At 43.9% G+C, this 20,350-nt stretch overlaps 1 protein-coding gene and 1 long non-coding RNA gene across 10 annotated transcripts in view; one reads left to right on the top strand and one right to left on the bottom strand.

Moving 5' to 3' along the window:
• LOC139436544 (uncharacterized) overlaps positions 1 to 8,249 on the top strand; it is a 33,276-nt gene extending 25,027 nt beyond the window's left edge. The window contains exons 2-4 of the long non-coding RNA XR_011645861.1: positions 3,855 to 3,924; positions 7,611 to 7,772; positions 7,970 to 8,249. This is a non-coding gene — a long non-coding RNA (uncharacterized lncRNA). The remainder of the gene's footprint in view (positions 1 to 3,854; positions 3,925 to 7,610; positions 7,773 to 7,969) is intronic.
• The window catches only part of CAB39L (calcium binding protein 39 like), a 428,008-nt gene that overhangs the window by 164,048 nt on the left and 243,610 nt on the right, over positions 1 to 20,350 (bottom strand). For 6 of the 9 annotated variants that reach the window (XM_071208292.1, XM_071208293.1, XM_058276719.1 and 3 more), the window contains 2 exons: positions 16,509 to 16,576; positions 14,400 to 14,557 (listed from right to left, as the gene is read on the bottom strand). The exons of 1 other annotated variant lie outside the window; for it this stretch is intronic. The gene's annotated coding sequence lies outside the window, so the exon portion shown is untranslated. Of the gene's footprint in view, positions 1 to 8,249; positions 8,340 to 14,399; positions 14,558 to 16,508; positions 16,577 to 18,902; positions 18,956 to 20,350 lie in introns of all 9 variants that reach the window. 2 more of the 9 variants (XM_071208291.1, XM_071208295.1) reach the window with 2 other exon arrangements.

Below are 20,350 nucleotides of genomic sequence, written 5' to 3' on the forward strand. Positions count from 1 at the left end.
TAAATCAATTTCTTGGGAGTTTCTATGTAGGCAATCATGCCATTTCTATATAGGGAGAGTTTTATTCTTTCTTTCCCACATGTATGCCTTTTATTTCCCTTTCCTGCCTTACTGCACTGGATACAACTCCCAGCACTAAGATGAATAAGAATGATGAGAGCAGAGATTCCTGCCTTGTTCCTGATCTTTGGGGGCAAGCATTCAGTTTCTCACCATTAAAAAAATGTTAGCTTTAGATGTTTTGTAGACATTCTTTTTCAAGTTGAAAATGTTCTCTTCTATTGCATTATTTCTGCCAGTTTTTTAAAAAGTCTTGAGTATTGAATTTTATCAAGTACTTTTTCTTCATCATTTGATATGACCAACTAATTTTTCTTCTTTAGCTTGTTGAGGTGGTGGATTACACTAATGGATTTTTGAATATCAAATCAGTCTTGCATTCCTGGAATACATCCTACTTGGTCATGGTTTATAATTGTTTTGATTATTACTTGATTCTATTTGGTTAATATTTGGTTAAATCTGGCTTCCGAAAGTAAATTGGGAAGTATTACCTTATCTTCTATTTTCTGGAAGAGACTATGTTAATTTTTCATTGACCATTTGGTAGAATTCATAGTGAAATCATTAAGGACTAGAGACTTTTAGTAATCTATTTCATATTGGGTGAGTTGTGGTAGTTTATGTTTTACAAGAAAGCAGTCCACTTCATCTAAGTTGTCAAATTTCTGCTCTTATCTTTATTATTTCCTTCCTTCTACTTATTTTGGGCTTATTTTCTTTTTTTCTGTGATGGGAGCTTAGATTATTGAGTGAGATTCTCCTTCTTTTCTAAATATACCATTAGTTCCTCCTCAGCAGTACTTGGTGTCCCATAATTTCTGCTATGTGTATTTCATGGTCATTCAGTTCAATGTATTTTTTTTCCTTGACATATTCTCTTTGACCCATATAATAGTTATAAGTAGGTTGCTTAGTTTTCAAGTATTTGGGATTTTTCTGTTATCTTTTTGTAACTCATTTCCAGTTTGATTCCAATGTGTTTGGATAACACATTTTGTATGGTTTCAATTATTTCAAATTTTTTGAGGTTCTTTTTTTATGGCCTCAAAAACATGAACCAGTCAATTCCCATTGTTAAAGCCAACCCATTGTATATATTGCTGTTAAGAAATGAAAATATATAGGATGCATTGTTTATTTATAGAACTCACTGCTATCTGAAATGATGTCTTTGCTTCCTTGCTACTTACTATATCTTCCCAATAGTATATACACTTCATAATAGTTGGGCCCCTTTATTCTCTCCTACATCCCATCACCTCATCTACCATCTGGCTCATAGTAGCAGTCAACACATAATTGATCGTGCAAAATGAAGATTTAGCATACTCTCTACCATCTCCAAAAAGTTTTCTTGCCCTTTTCTAGCTCACAGTGATCATACTTCCCTTTGAATGCAAAGAACTTACATAGCAATGTATAATGTACTGTCTTTAATAACCACTACCCATGTCTTCTTCCTTGGCAATCAACACGTCCACTGTTATTTGACCCTCTATATATTTATTTATTATCTTCCTAACTAGATACAAAGACAGAGGGTAGTCTAGTACCACCCACCTACCTTCCAGGAGCTGTCCTGGGACTTGAAATTCAACAAGGAATAAGCTACTGATGACCCCTACCATCACCCCACTTAAATTCCATTCATTGAATCCTCTATGACACCAACCCCAAGAATTCATTCACCCTTGGTGGGAACTCAAATAGCTATTAAATGGCTGATTAACAAGCTCTGGCAAATCTGCAGGACAAAGGAAGGATAACTGCAAACATTTTAAAAATAAATAGAATCTTATCACTAAGTAAATAAATGGCAGTGCATTATTTTAAAGTATAAACAAACTGAAATGATACTAGCCTTTATATATATGTATTAAGTATTTCTACTTACATTAACTCTCATACTCCTCATAAAACTATACTGGGTAGATTGGAACTAATTGCTTTTTAAAACTGAATGGACATTTCTCCAAAGAATATATACAAATGGCAAAAAAGCACATGAAAAGATGCTCAACATGACTTGCCATTAGGGAAATGAAAATCAAAACCAAGATGAGATACCAAGTCACACCCACATGAATGGTTACTATTTTAAACAATGGGAAATTACAGGTGTCGGAGAGGATGTTGAGAAATACATCTTCGAACGTTGTTGGTGGGAATGTAAAATGGTGCAGTCACCGTAGAAAGTTTGACTGTTCTGAGAAAGTACAGAATTACCATATGGCCTAGGTATATACCCCAAGGACCTGAAAGTGGGGCCTCCAGCAGCTATGCATAGCAATATTCATACTAGCCACAAGGTGGAAGCAACCCAAGTGTCCTTCAAGAGAAGGAGTGTACAAACAAAATGTGTTACACACAACGGAAGACTATGCAGCTGTGGAAGGAATGGAGTCCTGACTCACGCGATGGCATGGATGAACCTTTTTGAATAGAAGAAGCCAGGCACAAAAGGGCAAACATGGCAGGATCTCAGTGATAGGAAATATCTAGAATGCACAAATTCATAGAGGCAGGAGGTAGACTACAAGGTCGGGGTGGGGTGGGGATGAGTACAGAGTTTCTGGGTGGTTGAGGAAAACATTTTGGAAATGGATGGCGGTGATGGGGTTGAGAGTACCAGTGTGAGTGGGATTAAGGCCAATGAACTGTATGCGTGAAAGGGGCTAAATGGGAAATGTTATGCTGTACATATATGACCACAACTCCTGTTTGTTTGTTTTTTAACTAAGGAATTTGATAGCTTCACTTTAGCCATGTAGAGAATGAGAAATGTATGAGGCCTGGAGATGAAAAAGGTCAGCAGTCCTTTGGATATACATATTTGAATTTTGGGGGGTAGAGATTGGGGCCTGGAGCCATTCTTATTCAAGGGGCACCTGAGCCAATAGCATACCAGAAAAACCAGGGGAGAGAGATGCACAGAGATGAGGGGCCCTGCAGGGCACAACGCTAGCTTATTTCATGATGTTCTGTCTTCTTTTCTTAATTTTATTTTTTAGGAGATATCAGGGACTGAACCTGGTATCTTGTACATGCAAAGCAGGTACTCAGCCACTGAGCTACACCGCTATGCTCTACATTCATTTTTTTTTTTTTTTTTTATGATATTCAAGAACCCCGTAGATCTACCCTAATGAAAATGCTGGTAATTGCTAACATAAACATCTTCATACATGCCACCAAGTTCATGCCAATCTCTATTCTTATCTTGAATTCACTGTTGAGGAATGTTATTCTTAAAAATCTTAAAAATAGGGAAGTAGATGTGGGTCAACTGATAGAGCATCCACCTACCATATGGAAGGTCCAGCATTAAATCCCCAGGGACCCTGACCTGTGTGATGAGCTGGCCCATGCGCAGTGCTGCTGCACACAAGAAGTGCTGTGCCACACAGGGGCACCTCTGTGTAGGGGTGCCCTACATGCAAGGTGTGCACCCCACAAGGAGAGCCACCCCATATGAAAAAAGTGCAGCCCACCCAGGAGTGGTGCCACACACATGGAGAGCTGACACAGCAAGATGATACAACAAAAAAGAGATGCAGTTTCCCAGTGCTGCCTAATAATGCAAATTCTAGCTTTGGGTTTATGTCAAAACCAGAACATATTTTTAGGGGGGAAAATGTCCTTAATTTGCCTATTCAGTTAAGTGGCTTTGTTAGAACTTCCAACAAGGAACTTGACTTCTGGGTTGGTTCTCACGATAAGCAACGCCTTCCCCTCCTATTTCCTGTCATTCCCCCTAACCCTTCAGCTCATTCTCTATTATTTATATACAGAAAGGTCATTTGCAGTTCTCCCTGAATGGATGGCAAGGCTACCCAAACTTGCTGTGGAAAGTCATCAAACGTGAGTATAAAGTCAGAGAAAGCACTGCCAATGGCAAACGGCCTCATGCTCTTGGCCTCCCCGTATCTAACTGGTCCCCACACCATTACACATGGTGCAGCTTCCTGCACACGTGCTCAACACAGCCTCCAGTTACCAATCCAAGCCCACCCCACTCCACCAGCCTAGTTTACTCCTCTCTCCATAAACTCCTTTTCCCATCCTTAGCCACCAAAGTGCGTAAGACAGACTCAGGATGCCAACTTTATTGTCTTCATATTCCAGTCCTCTACACCAGAACAAGGCTGAAGCCACTCCAGGTTACCAAGAGATACTGGTTAGTTGACTTAAGAGTATCCTGGAAGGTTTGCTTTCTTCCCAAATGGGATGAAAGAGACAATGTGAAAATAACCAGATCATAAATGAGAAACATATTTAAGTTCTGCATAATCATTTTTGCCAGCCTTACCAAGGCACAACTTCCTTTTCTTTTTCCTGCTCTTTGTGACTTCCTTTTCCCACCAGAGCCAGCTAATCCAACCTCCCTTTTTAAAATCGTGAACACGCATCTAGTCAAAGATGGTGAATTGCCCTAGAAGGAAGATAAGGAGTAAGAATTTCTTACTCTACTAGGAGGACTCCTTATCCAACCAAAAAGGATGGAAAAAAACACCTTGAATTAATTAACATAACACAAAACATTATACTTAAGAGACAGACTCAAGGTATTTTCCCAGAGGGTTTGTGTTTCCCCCAATCTCCTGAAGTCAGGTACACAGGTATATCTCTTTTTGAGACTCTATGAGAAGGAAAATTCAAGGACATTTCAAGCAGGTGCTTAAACAAAGGGGGGAGGGGGTGGTGACCAAACTGACTGAAGGAATGATATATTACTTGGAACTGAAATATCCTTCTTTGGGATGACACTAGGATTCTCCACATAATAAAGTGATGGCAAACAGTCAAACTTTGGGAAAATCCCATGAAGCTTTATGGGCAAGTGGAAACGTTCCGGATGCGTTTCAATTTAGATAAGCATAAGGAACTGCATTACAAGAATAGAATATAAATTGTGCCTAAATGATGGAGTACCTTCAGCAATCAGTGAAAACCCAGTGCTCTCTCCACTGAATGGGCAGGACACTGAAATTCTCCTTCCCAAAGTCCATTTCTTATCATTGGATCCCCTCTCTTTCTCTCCCTTCCATAAGCCCTCAGGGATTGCTGGCTGTGTGCATGACCCTGCTCAGAGCGGAAGCCCTAAGTGTCTGTGCTTGTGTCAAACAATAGGAGAAAAGCAAAGAACAGGAAAAATAAAGAGGAGATCAATAAAGAGAATAAAAATCCCCTGGGAAAATCTAGAACTGACTGCAGAGAAACAGCTCACCTTTGCTGATGGGAAAATGAGAGGAAGTTCAACATTAAGACAATCTTGGACAAATATTAAGAGAATGTGACACTGAAATATTCTTTCCTAACCACTGAGATGTCCAACCTTAGTAGAAGTTCTTAATAACTATTGGAACTGACTAATGCTCCATGGCATCAACAGAAAGCACTCAAGTATAGAGCTTCTTGGATTAAATGATGGGATGAAGACTAGACCAAGGCAAAACTTGACCTGGGGTCAGTCAGTACCTAGTCCAGGATATACCCACCCCTGTTCCTTCCATTCCCCATCTGCATTCCTGGTGGGAGGCAAAATGCATCATCATGGACACATATGTTCTCTACCCCTGCTCAGACTAGTTGTTCAGAAAAGGATTGTTCTATTCGGGTCCCACTAGGTTTCTAAATATGACAAGGCTTAGTACATCACCACTAGTCCACATCATGCAGAGGCAATATGATAGAGTGGAAAAGCAGGGCCCAGCCATTTACCGCCTAAGTCATCCAGGCCAGCACATGCCCTCCTGGCAGCTCCAGGTCCTGCACCTGTAGATTGTGCCTCATAACGCCCACCTTTCCCTAATATCTTATCTGGATCCATAACTCCTCAGGGCAGGACCTTGGCTTAGTTCACTTCTAGTTCTTTGGGTGCCATGGTATGTACTAAGTATGTGCTGAATGAAAGGAGTAACAATGACACATGTCAAACACCTCACACCGTCTGGTTGCAGTAAGGCCTCAATATGTGGCAGGTTTCACGATCAGGAAGACCTGCATTTCAGCGGAAGACACTGCAGATCCTGGATGATCCTCTAATTGTACACTGAGATGGAGCGGACACACTGTTTCCCCTAGAGGCTCTGAGCCCTGCTGGGACTCCTGATGCCACGCTCATCGGTGGGCATCTGTCTGGTGAGGTTAAAAGTGTGTCTGCAGCAGGACACTACCTTGGTCTGGAAACATCCCCCCATAGACTTATGAGTTGCAAGGGAGGATTAAAAAAGCAGTAATTACCCAGTGGGATAATCAGGCCACACCTTGGCCAGGTGAAGGAATTACTACCACCAGGGAGGGGTAGATGGGTGTGGCAGGCCTCCAGCTGAGACACGCCGGGGCAGTTTTCCAACCAAGAGTGCAGAACCCCAATCTAATTATGAATCATCAGGAAACCTCAGAATGTAAAATGAGGAACATTCTATTGGAAAGGGGGTGGGGGAGAGCAGGGACTGTGTCCTTCAAAATTTCAAGGTCACAAAAGTTAAAGTTTGTAGTATGTTTCAGATCAAAGGAGGCTGTAGCTATACCCCCAATAAATGTAACACTAATCCCTAGACTAAATCCAGCACTGGAGGGGGCAAGGCTATGAAGGACCTTCCTTCCCTATGGAAGGAAGATTAGATGGAAGTATTTTATCAATGTAGATGTATGAAGTTAATATTGAAAGGTAGCTCTCTAAGATAAAATGCCTGTTAGTAAAAAACCCACACTGAAATGGTGAGGAGTTAAGGGCTGTGGTGTAAGAAGCATACCCTCTAATGGTTTAGAAAAAGAACTCTGTGTGTATGTGTTGTGGGTGTGGGAGGGAGGGGAAGAGAAGAGAGGGAAGGGGGAAGTAGAGATGGAGTAAATGGCAGTACAAATGCAGTGCGTGTTAATAATAGGCAAATATGGGTAAAAGAATAAATGGATGGTGGGGAGCGGGGCATATGGGAATCCTATACATTTTTATGCGACAGTTGCATATCTAAGTCTCTTTAACAAAAATAGAAAAAAAGAATATATGAATGTTCCTTGAAATGGCTTTTTTTTTGGGGGGGAGGGCAATCTTTTATAAGTTTAGAATGATTTCCAAATAAACTCTTTAAAAAATAAAACGTGCCCGTGCAGAATCAGCAGCAGCAGTGTCTGGAATGGAGAGCTTGATGACGTGGGCCCAGGACAGCCTGCACATGAAAGGCTTTCTGCTGCTCCACGATGGGGTGATGCAGCAACGTCTCCACCAAAAGGTGGGGTGCCCGGATTCTGTCTAAGACCACCCCCTAGCAATAACAGACCAGAAGAACAGTAACAGCTACCATTTATGGCGTGGCCTGTGTGGCAAGACCCTTCCTGCATCATCTCATTCCATTTTTATAACAGCTATTATTCTCACCCCAATTAACAGAAAATGAGGGCAATTAACTGGCCCATGGTAAACCCTTGAGCTGGGAATGACTGATACCCAAAGCAATTGCAAGTCACTCTGCTCGACAACTAACCCATACTCTCAGGGGACAAGGCTCTGACCTTTATTGCCCCCTTTTCTCCTATTTCTTTAGCACAGAGACTTACCAGTGTGAGACTGCACACGGACTGACCCCTCAGGGTATATAATTTGGCTTGTGCACAAATCCTGCCTCGACATTGGCCACTCTAAGCCCATTCGACAAGAAGGGACTTAAAGAGTGTTCCTCACTCAAACCTCCCTCCCTATGACCAGGGTAAGTTCATCTTTTTAAGCCCCTCTAGGTTCATCCCTACCTTCCTGTCAAAACTGCCTTCTCCACAGCCACTCAAATTTTACTTCATGTAACTTTCCCAAGCCCCCCTTTCCCTGTTCTCAGAGAGTTCTGGTAGTTTCTCTTTGATATATTCTTTTCTTTTCTTTTTCTTAAGTAATAATAAACTTTATTTTCAGAGAAGTTTTAGCCTTACAGAAAAATGACACCAGAAGGACAGGCCATTCCATATGACCCACCACCACCACCCATGAATCTTCAGGGAACGTGGCAGCCAGAATTCCGTGGCAGGCCCTGGCTAGTCTGAGAGCACCCTTACCTCACACCCTGGCAACGTCTCCAGCTGAATCTGACCACTGTAGGAACAAGGGACGAAAAAAGATAGCAGGGGAATTTAAAGCACAAATGCTTCAATGTAAAAAGGAGGAGTCTGTTTTTGTTATTAAAAGGTAAACGTACTTCAGTGCAGAATCTTGTAATTCTAAGGCTTCTGCTGATTCCATGGGATAAAGGTTTACAACACTTCTCTTGCTAATATCTTCACTTAATCTAAAGGGTATGACGTGGAAAGATGTAAGCAAATTTATTAAGCATTTATTTGTAATAAATTTTACCACTTTGGGTCATCTTTAGTTTCAAAAGTTAGTATCTCTTTAGGATTAGATGATAAAAAGTTTATGATAAAATTTCAAACTACACAGTATTTTCCTACCACATGCCAAAATATAATTTTCCATTTCCTATATCTAAATCTAACTTATTTGCTACCTAACAGAAATTTCTGAGAAAGCCATCATTTTCATAGGTATCACATGCTAAATTTTATTCTAGAATTTTATTTACAGAAGCAAGTTAAGTTGTTGAGAGTACTACATTATGGAATATGCATAAGGGAATTTGGTTTTAATAGGATCAACTCTGATTTACACTAATGCTTTCACTTCAAATATAAGAATTCCTAAGTAGTTTGTGGTACATTTTTATTTTTGAAATTTTCTAATATTTAGAATCTGAATATTAACCAGTGAGATTTTTTACAAAGAGCTATAAAACCACAAATCTCAGAAAGTGATATAAAAATCACAAAGCCATTTTAAAGGGTAGAAATGCATTCATGTTATATATGCCTATTGAAAATGCTTTCAAACTAGCGATCAGAAATCCTTGAGAAGAAACCAAGATAAAGGCAAAGCAGGACCTCAGTGTTCCACTTCATGTTTGAATGTTAAGGTTGTATAAAATCTAAATCTTTGAAATGTAATACAACAATCAGTGCTTAACAAAACCAAAATCAAAAGAATAATGCCTGACAAGGTTATTCTCAATAAATACTTAATGAATAATTTTTTCAAAACCCACACAAAACCCACGCACACACAAAATCTGGAATATCCAATGTGTATATAAATGATTTTATGATTAATTTTCAGCCCTATGCCACCAGAAATAAACAACCTCCATCTCTTGAAGTGCCATCTCTTTTTAAGAAGCAACAGGTGGGCTGGAAAGTCTCCTTTTTCTAGTTTTTTTTTTTTTTTTAACCAAACTAGATTTCCAAAAAAGTGTGAGTGTACTGGGTGGCTTAATGGGATTGGGTCCTGAGACAGGATGGTTTGTATATTTGGGCTAGGGTTTTTCCTAACTGCTGGAATCCTGGCCGGTTTTTCCTAGGAGTCTGAGATTTCCCTTGAAGGTTTGAGTAATTGGATGTGGTCCTTTAAACAATTTCAAAAGGTGAATAACCCCAGGACCTGGGGAAGCCTCTGACTCTAAGGAGTGCTAATGGGAGCAGATTTACTCAGGGGAGGACTTTTTTTTTTTTAACTAAACTTGGCTAGGGTGGTTTTGAGAGTTAGGGTTTTACTTTCCCTGAGCTCTGGGGCTTATATGCTGTATGGAGTTTTCACTTAATTTGTAACATTTTGCTAGCTCTTGGATGATGGCTGCTATGAAAGCCAGGCCATTGTTGCTGCTTATGGATAAGGGTATTCTGGGCCATGAAACTATTTTTCAGAGCAAAGCTTTAGCTACTTTCTTGCTTTTTTAGTGTGGTGGGAAAGGCCTTGACCCAGCCCGAGAAGGTGCACATTATTACTAATGAGTACCTATACCCTCGACTTGGTTTTGTTTCTGTGAAGCCCATTGCTAAGTTTTTAAAAGGGGCAGTTCCTGTGTGCTGGATGCCCATGGGGCCTGGGGACCTCGGGAGGGGTTGTTCTTAGGCAGGTTTGGCATTGGCCACTAACGGTGGTGCAGGGCGAGGCCATCCGGCACTGTAGTAATATTTTCTGAGCAGGGCTCTTAAAGCAGCTTTTTGCAGGTGGGTGAGCGGGCGGTATTGTTGAACAAGGGTGTGGGCGGTCCCCTTTGGGATGAAGAATCAGCCATCTGGAGGTAGCCAGTTTCCCTCTGGTGCTTTTTTGAGATGATGCACTTTAGGTACCAAACTTGTTGCTGGCAAATCCGAGCCTATTTCCATCTCTGAGAAAACTGCTGCTATCTGTGAATAGGGCTTGATCTGGGCAAGAAAGTGGCCTGTCCTGGAGGTCGGGGCAGCTGGCATACACTTTTTTTTGTTACTTCTGCACAGTCATGTTCAGGAGTCTTTCTTTTGGTTGGCAGGAAAGTGGCAGGATTCAGGAAAAGGAGAGGGGGAGTTTTAGAAGCCCTGTGGGAGTTGAGTCCAAGTTAACTGAACATTTTTGTTGAGTTTTGGGATTCTCCCATTCAAGAGCAAATAGGATTTGGTTCTGGGGAGCCACCCACAGGCAGAAAAAAAGGATGTTTTTAAGTTCAGACAAGGAAATCAGGTGGCCCCAGGCCATAACTGTCCCATTAAGAGGTACTGGCAGCAGCGGAGTGTTTCAGGGTGAAGTATTCCTCCCTTTTCAGGGTGGCCTTTTGTGATTGGTTGGGTCTGGATTTTTTAAGGCTGCAGTTAACAGGGAGACCTACTGTTTTATTCGCTTTTTTGCTTCCCTTTCAGCAATTTTGTCCCGACTGATGAATACCATTTGAGACTTTGAGGAGCTGGGAGATGTTTATTTCTGTGAACCCATTTAGATTTCAAAGTTTGCATTTGATGTCTGATGCCTCCTGGGTGACGAGACCTGCACTGGCCATTCTCTGGCTTTCCGGGGCTTCTGGGTTGAAGGGAGTGTAGATCCAGAAGGCTTTGCAGAGTTGCTCATAAAAATCCCCCAGAGGTTCTTCAGCCTGTTGAGTGATGGAGGCCTTGTAGGCTGTGTTTGTGGGCTGCCTCGCTCTTTCTCGTACCCCTCTGAGGAGGGCTATTTGATACCACTGAAGGGCAGCCTGTCCCTGATTTGTGTTAAAGTTTCAGGCTGGCTGAGCTTTTGGTGCTGCTTCTGGGGCCCATTCCTCTGGGTTCAAGACAGTTGTGGGGGCCTGTTCTCACAACCAGTTTCTGGCTTCCATGAGGATCTGGCGTCTCTGCTCCATATTGAACAGGTTAGGAGGAGCTGGAGGCAATCACCCCAAGTGGGGCGGTGGGTGTGGAAAACGGACTCCAGGAGGTGGATAAGAGCCTGAGGCTTTTCCGAATGTGAAGGGGTGGGTGCTTCCAGTTTAAGAGATCTGCAGGTGTGAAGGGCTGATGAAACAGGATTGGCCTCCTGGGTTGCTCAGTCCCATCTGCACTGATCTGGGTGGACCCTGTGTTTCATGGAGGGGCTTCTGAAGCACAGGCTGCACTGACTGAAGTCTCCTCACCAAAGGGACCTCAGGAGCCCCCTCAGGGCTGACGGGCCGTGGGGCCTGAAGGTGGAGTCCTCTCTGGGAGATCTGCCTGTGGAGGCTCCAGGGCAGGGAAATGTTCTGGAATGGCTGTACTATACAGCAGGAAGAGTGGGTTTCCTTCTGGAGATTTTTGTAGAATAACAGGTTTTCAAAGTCTGGCTGTTTGTGTTACTAGGACCCTGCTCTGACCCTTCCTTCCAGCACAGAATCGAACCTCAGAGGGCAGGGTTTGGGCAATTTCTAACCAGGAATTGAAGTAGGGGAACTGAGCGGGGTGGCCAGGGCTTCAGTGACTGTCTGCCAAACTGCATGTACCTTGGCCACCTCTAGGGTTCCCTGAGGGCTAATTAACACTAAACGTAGGCCACTTGACTTTGCACAGAGTCCGGAGAGTTCTGGGGGACATACCATAATCCCTGGAAAAGCCCTTTTTGAAAATTTTTAATATAGCATCTAAGATGGTGAGTTTGGATTGTGATGATCCCATCCCTGAGCTGGTGTCACAGGTAAACAAAGGAGGGGGGCCCCTCACAAGGCCACTCAGATGCCTGCTTGTCCGTGTTTCTCAGGAGAACTTCATCTCACCTTAGCTAAGGCATCATGTAGAGTCTGGATTATCCACTATGCCGGATGACATAGCCACTGAGTGCAGGTTGGGACCTACTCGGGCCCCATAGTGCAGGCCATGGGGCCACAGACTGGATCAGCAGAAGCCTCTGCAGTCCCCAGTCATTCACTCAATCACTCAGAGGTTCCACAGTCCCGCCCAAGGAACTGCCCTATCCTGGAATCTTGAATCTCGAGATTTTGGGAGGTGATCAGTCTCCACTTCTGTCTGGAGATGGGCCTGACTGGGACTCAGAGCCCTGGGGCCTTACCTTTCCAGCATCTTCTTATGCTGTTCAACCCACCCCTCCACTGAGTCAGGCTGGGTCAGAGGACATGTTCCACAGGGATCCTTTCCCCGAAGGAGGCCCCATCAAGAGGACAGGTGGCGCTGCCTCCTTCATGTGGAGATCTCCACCAGCCATGCCTGCCAGTCCCAAACCAGAGGCTCAAAGGGCCAGCGTGGTTGGGTTTCCCAGTCAGGGAACCAAATGTTGCAGCAAAGCCAGGAGTTCTGAGTGGCAGAAAAACCCAAGTGGTCCTCAGATGAGCAGAGGAACAGACTTATAACACACAGGCCCAGAGGAGAGTCACTCTCCAAATTCTGAGCCCTGTCTTTCAGTTTTCATAGGTTTATATAAGATTTTATGTGGGACTAGCATGGCTCTCGCTCACTGACTAATGTGTTGCTAGGGTAATTTTGCAAGTGGGGTTACAGAAGCAGAAGGTAGGTGCAAGGTCATGCTTTTGTGGGCTGATTTACAGAAGCGGGGGCAGGACTGGTTTGTTAGATCACAGAAGTGGGGGGGCAGGCAGGAATGGTTCATTTGATAATCTCCTGCAAGGCCATGTTCTCATGGGCTAATTTAGAGAAGCAGGGCGCAGGAGTGGCTTGTTAGATAATTTTCTGCAAGGTTATGCTTTTTATTTCCTAACAGCCAGGATACAAAGGAAAGAATTATATGTAAATCAGAAGGTAATGAGATGTAACCCTCTCTTTCTACCAAATTCCACTTTTGGTGGTCAAGAATATCCTGCTGAAGCAATGAAGTAGGAAAACCAGCTTTTACCAGTTGGCTGGGCCTGCACAGAAGCCCCTGGCTGTCCTCACTTCAACTTGCTAATTAGCATAGCAAATTTCCCACCCAGGGGTGGGGTTATCTGCCCCTTTCTTGATCACCCAATGTATGTGGAAGCATGATTTCCTGAACATACTAATCATGCAATTATATAACCAGCTATGTGTGTTCATTCATAAGCAGAAAAACTAATGCATAATCAAAGCAAATGTTAAGTAGTAACTTAGGCATTTAAGCAAGAGAGAAACTGCAGCATGGGGAGTTGGGTCTGAGTCACTTTGGACTGGCCTTGGCTCCTTACCTCTGCAGACATAATAAAAGTATGCCTACCTCTCATGTGAAAGTTTTCTTCATGCCATCTCTGCTTATCCACAGAGGCCCTGCTCTGAGGCCTAACAACTATATCTTTCACTATATAGGAAAAGAGAATAACTGAGAAGTATTTAAAATGACTAATTCATTTACAGAAGCTGAAACATTAGAAGTACAGACTAGATCTCCTATTCGTTCAATCCCCAAATGTAATGGGTTCACACACACCAATTCAAGTAAACCTCATACACCGAATATCTCAATCTATGTAAAAGATACACCATGAACTTAGTATTTCAATTTAAAAATCCACAAAAAACCATTCATAAAGACTATTTCGTTTATTTAAAAAACTGACTGAAAAGGAAGGAAATATAGTTTCTGAACTGATAAGGCCATAATTATCCAATTAATTCTCAATGATTAGTAGTAACTTACAAAGTTTAGTTTCAACAAATAAATAGGTTACTAGTTAAAACTTCTTTACTTTCTGACTTGGGGTATTTGTGGGAAGGGCCAATTATCTATCTTCTTCATGCTTAGCAGTATTGTATACCACTATAGTTATTTACATTAAACTTCACAGATAGAACCCAAACAGATTAAAAAACAAAGAAAACATTGGTATAGTCTCTTGTAATAATATTAGCCACCATTTACAGAACGGTCCCTATATGTTAGACATAGGTAATCTCAGTTTATTCTATAGACAAGGAAAATGGAATTTAGAGAAATGTAGTGATTTCCGAAGGATGCACAGGTATTACATGAAGAAACTAGGATTCAAAACCAGGCTTTGTCATTTCAAAGACTCCCACTTTTAACTACTAATAATGCTTAAAATGTTGCTTACCAAAAAAAACAAGGGTCAGTCACCAACTGCTTCCACCTCATTACAACGGATTATTCAAAATTGGACCTGTTTGACATTTATTTAGCACTTAGTATACGTCTCACACCCTGCAAGGTTCTGGAGATCTGGCCTCTGTCATTGGGAGGCTCACAGTCTATCTGGAAAGACAGGCAATAGAAATGCTTTGCTTTGTTTATTGAAGGAAGTAGAAAAAGAAGGCATACAAAATAACTTCAATGCATTTTAACACATAATTTTCAAATCTATTATAATTGGGAGGCTTTTATTAATTGTCAGATGTAATGACTGAAATGAGTTTATGAAGTCTTTTGCTCTATACACAGGTTCATATAGGAATTGTGGATGCAAATATTAACATAAATGAAGCCAAGAGTTTCAAATGAATTGAGCAAGTGGAGGACCAAGAAAAGAAGAGAATATAAATTTAGGTTACCATGTTTATTATTCAAGGTTTAATAGCTTTAATTTAGATGTTTCCCTAAGCATTTATTTAATCTGAATTCTTCAATCACACTTGTGATAATGAGAAAGTAAATCATATGTTGCTTCCTCAAGGGAGTCATCCTGGATTCCCAGCATGAATAAAGCAACTTTATTTGCACAGCAGGATGTCCCAGAAAACTTCAAAACTCACTGAGGAGAGCTAGGCCTTTTTAACTATGTAATGTCTGCACCGCCAATTCACATTTCCACCCTGAAAGGATCACAAACTAAGAAAGTCTCCTTTAACAAGTTCTTTGGTCTTATTTCTCTGACTTCTTGGGCATTTGTAACTAATTTAAAGTATTAGGATATATTCCTGAATATTCTATAGCAGCCATCAAATTCTGACTTTGATGTTTATTCATAAAAGAAACTTGCTAATAAGCTCTAATGAGCTTTGCATTACTACAGTGGTATGTGTAAATCCACACTTTCCTGGGTTTAGGATGCTAGCTGAAAGTAGGAAGCCAGCTGTTAAATGTCGTGCCCTGGATCCTTGTGTGTGATATGGAAACCAGGGTCAGCGTGTTCTGGAAAAGTACTCAGAGCTGCCACAAAATTGTAGCCTCAAAGAAAATCGTAGTTTGGGTACCTTAACTTTTGACCAGTTTGGAATAAAATGGTGTCATATTTTCTCTGTTAAGAAAGCTGCAGATGCTGTATCCTGGCCGCAGGACTTACTACAACTCATTTCCAGTCAATTACATGTAGTTGGTTGCTTTCGTCTGTGGAGTTGCCTCCACCCGAGGAAAACACCTCCATTTCCTGGACACCAGATTTGTGGAATCTGCTTCACTTTGTAGGGGGGCCAGTGTGTCCTCTCAGGGCTAACCCCAACCCTCCATGGTGTTCTCCCGCTCCTCATAGGCCCAGGACTGGGGCCTGGAGCCTCCTGCTCCCAAGGCACTTTCCTCCTCGCCCACGGGGCCCAGGAGCTGGGGGGCCCTGGGAGCCCAGGGGACTCTGCCAGCTTCCCTTGGAGAAGGTGAAGGGCATGAGGGGGCCTCCGCCTGGTGCCACCAGAGGGCGCAGCAGAGCCCAAAGACAAAGGTCTCCAGGCCCCGAGGGGGTGCTGCTGGGTGAGGCCAAGCAGGGGCCCTCCTGGAGGAGCCGAGCGGCTGTGCGGGGCTGCACGACCACCCGGGCCACAAGGACCGGCCTCTGTGCAGTACGAGGAGCCCAGGACAGCATCCTCTGCAGCCTGAAAATGGCTGTGGAGCTGCCAGGGGCTGGGGTGGCCCAGGACGGCGACCACCCCAGGGAGCAGAGGCCTTGGGGACCAGCCCAGGTGCTCCCAGGCACCTGATGGCAGCCAGGGCTCCTCCCACTGCAGAGCAGAGGCTCCTCCCTCAGGCACCTTGTGCTCCAGGGCAGCTGCTCTCCCAGCACCCTTACCTTCCTGCAGGCTCACCCTTCCCCGCCCCCCGCAGCCCTCCCCTCCAGGTGCCCCTGCGTCTCTGACCCACCTCCGACCCTTGGAGACATGGACCTCCCAGGAAGGGCCCCCCTCCCCCCTGCTTTGTCATCCTTGCCTGCCTGTGCTGGACCCCACGATTCCTGTCCCCCCTTCACTGTCATTTTTCACCCTCATGATGTCCTACATACCTTATCTCCTTTCATCATGGAGGAAAGTTTAAGCCTTTGCAGAACACGGTTGTTCCAAAAGATAATTTCTAAAGAACAGATAGAGAAAAGGTACAATCACAAGACAATCATTCCTTTCATTACCAAACTACCAATTTAATGCAAACCTAAAGCGGATTCCATGAGCGTCTATCCAGAGTACCATTTTATTCTTAGACTTGTACATAGAACAGTCTCAAGTAATGCCCTTGTTGGAGCCAAGAGACAGAAGGACTCTGCTTTCCACCATTCTTTCTTCTGTTTGATCAACAATAAATCAAAGCAAAAATACACCTCCATAAAAATTACAACACTGGCTTTGTTTGGGAAATCTTAGTTCTCAGGAAGTGCCAAAAAGTTTTATGTATTTCGCCGCATGTATTTGTTAGTTCAATACAAATATATGATCTCCCAGACTATACTCAAATGCCCATCTTTCAAAAAGGACCTGGTTTTCTGGATTATTTAGATAATTCACTGGATTTTTCAGGTAAGGAGGTGGAAAAGAGATGACTCCCTTCTGAGCCCCAGGAAAGTCGCCTTCCTGTGGTTTATAAAGGATGGCTATCACACCGGCAAAATGTATTCAGTCTGCAAGTACATACTTGTGCACACACACGTACATACACACACACACAGAAACACACAGAGTTAACACTGTCATCAACACTTGACAAAGCAGAAAGCCTAAATACATTCAACATTGAATTCTTAAGGAAAAATGACTTGAATCTAATTTTTAAAAACTTAAGCCTTCAATATTGAATCTACTCCATAATCATGTTTCCATTTAAAAAGGAGAAAAGGTAACTCAAACAGAAATGAAACAGAATAATGTGGTGTTTTGGTTTGACAGAGAGCTCCCAATGCAAAGTACCAGAAAGGGGTTGGCTTTTACAACCCATTTATTAGGGCAAAATCCTACAGTTCTGTGGTTGTGAAATAGCCAAATCAAGGCACCATCAGAGATGCTTTCTCACCAAATTCAGCTCCTGGTGACCCTGGTGCCCTGCCACGTGGAGGGACAAGACAGCAGCAGATCTCTGCCTGGTCCCTGCCTTCGCTCAAGGCTCACCATTTCCCAGAGCTTGGCTGCGGGTACCAGGCATGTGGCTCATCTCTTCAGCCTTGAGCTGCTCCATGAGCCCAGCCTCTTGGGGGCTTCAGGCTTCAGCTTCAGCTGCTAGTGATCCTCGAGGCCTCTCTCCCATGGCAGCGACAAAATGGTGACTTTGTTTCTCTAAGTCTCCTCCCTGTGTCTCCATTTATGTAAGGCCCAGGAAGAGGGGGGAAACCAAACCTGGGTCATGCCTCACTGATGGAGTCCCATCAAAATGAACTGATCAAGTGACCTATTCAGGGTGAGAACCAAGTCAAAGGCAATCAAAAGGTCTCACCACCTTTTGAATTAAAAAATGTAAATTTTGGGGGGGATTCACCAAATTCAAGCTGTCACATCTGGATATCACTCTCTTACTAAATAGGTTTACAAAAAACTAGAGCGAGCATATGTAGGGAAAATAAGCCAATAGAAAGAAAACTCCTACATTCACGGGCTTGCTCAGCACACTATGATTTCTAATGAACAGCTCTTGGAAACAATGCAGTGTCCAGGACTAGAAGTCTCTCTGTTTGACAGGTGGACTTCCACACAGCCCCATGTTTTAAGTGGCATCTTACTGCACACAGGGCGATGGTCCTTAATCCAGGGTGCCCCTGAATCTGCACCTCTGGAAAGTAAGCCCCAGTCTTCTGCAGTGGGCAGGAGCTACGGGCTGCGGACCATTCTGTCCAGACTCCCCCTCTCCTGACCTGCCTTTCTCCCCGCCTGTTCCACCACAGGGTCCCTGATGTCTGCGGTGCCAAGCGCTGCAGGGATCAGAGCATAAGTGAGCGGGCCTGTCCTTCTGCCGCTGCTGCCTCAGGTTAGGGTTCTCTACTTTTGCCAACAAGTTCCTAGTCCTAAGTCCACACTTCACTTTCACTATTTTATTATTCTGTTTTCCTTGTCTCTCTGTTCATCCTTGTGGCTCAGTCCTTTAAATTAATCACTTTATCATCATTTAAGTTATGTGAGAAAACAGAGGTAAATGTCAATGCTCATTTCTCAGTGATTATTGGGAAGTGTTTCATAAAATTCTTACATTAATGTTCATATCCTGTTGAATCTAATGTTCTAGAACCCTTAGAGGATAATATTGTGTATGTGTTGTGTATTGAGGAAAGAGCACTGGACTCAGATTCCTAGTGGAGCCTAAATTTTATGCTTCTAAAATATTTTGTAATCCCATATACAATTTTCCTTATTCCTTTGCCCTCATATTTAAATCTAGTTAAGGGAAGAGATGTGGCTCAGGCAACTGAGCTCCTGCCTACCTCATGGGAGGTCTGTGATTTGATTCCCAGTGCATCCTAAAGAAGACAGCGAGCTGGTATGTTGGGCAGTGGCAGCGATCGGACGCAACAAGATGAAACAAGAGACCAAGAAGTAAAAACATAATGAGACACACAACAGGGCACGGCATGCAGGGGCTTAAGTGATTACGCATCTCCCTCCCCTATCAGCGGTCCTGGGTTCAGTTCCCGGTGCCTCCTAAAAACAGCATACGGCATGTGCAAACAACGAGGGGGTGGGGAGAAATAAATCTTTACAAACATAAATAAAAATTAAATTTGCTTAACTTTTAAGATCTTTCTTTTGCAAGTAACATTGAATTTTTGCCAAACCAAGTGTACTTTCAAGGAATGAATAGAACCAGCCTTAACTAAACTTAAAAAATGATTTTTCCACATGCAGTAGAAGTATATCTTGTTTTTGTCAAACATGGTTGTGCCCCACATATACACGAGAAGGAAAGTAAACCTTCAAAACTAAAAGTAAACCTTCAGCCACTGCAGGACCTCACTGTCCATGAGGGAAGGCAGGAAGCAGAGGGGTGGCCCAGGGAGGTGGGTAGGGGGGAGTCACTGTGGCAGGAGCTGCGTGGATCACAGCAAGGGCACCCCGAGGGAAGAGCAGCAGCAGGTGGGTGCTGTGGGGCAGAGGCTCTCCTGGAGGGAAAAGCCTGTGTCCCCTCACCAGGGAGAGGACCCCCGGGGCAGCCTCCTGGGGACTGGGGGCCCAGCAGCCTGCAGCCCCTGCTCTCTCCAGGCCTGGGGCAGCCCCTCTTTCCACCTGGAGGGCTGGGGGAGGTGGAAGCACAGGCTCTTTGGAGGACAGGACCCGACAGCAGCTTGGGAAGAACAGGCCCGACTCTGGGGAACGGGACAGCATTTGGTGCAGGGGGGTCACCAGCACCCCCCACCCTCACCTCTGCATCCTAGAGCAGCTGCCAGCCCCTCCTGCTCAGATCTGCACCAGGCCAGGTGCACAGATGCCCAGGCATGGGTCCCAGGGTCCGGAGGTGAGGGACAGGCCACGGGATGGTTGGCTTGAGGGGAAGGAGGGAGGGGAGGGTAGAAGCCTATGTGGGCTTTGCAAGGGCTGCCAGGGAATCCCGTCCCCAGGGCAGGACCTCAGGGCTGCAGTGCCCACTTCCTGCTTGGAGCTGGAGAAGAAGGGACCTTGGAATTTTATTTTCTATTGTTATGCATACTACTGTCCTTTAGAGGGAGCCCCCTGTGCTGCATCTTCCCCTCCTCCACTTCCTTGGACCACTGTGGAGGACAGGGTGGGAGGGGGAATTTCTGGGCAGGGAAAGAACTGAGAGACCCCCAAACCTCTGTAAGCATCAGGCTCCGGAGGGGAGGAATTTTGCCAATGACACCCAGCCTCCCTGTGTTCACCCTGCGGAAGTCACCCATTCTCCCAAAGAAGGACCTAC

This window comes from Dasypus novemcinctus, chromosome 15 (assembly GCF_030445035.2).
Source record: "Dasypus novemcinctus isolate mDasNov1 chromosome 15, mDasNov1.1.hap2, whole genome shotgun sequence".
In the NCBI taxonomy this organism is placed as follows: Eukaryota; Metazoa; Chordata; class Mammalia; order Cingulata; family Dasypodidae; genus Dasypus; species Dasypus novemcinctus.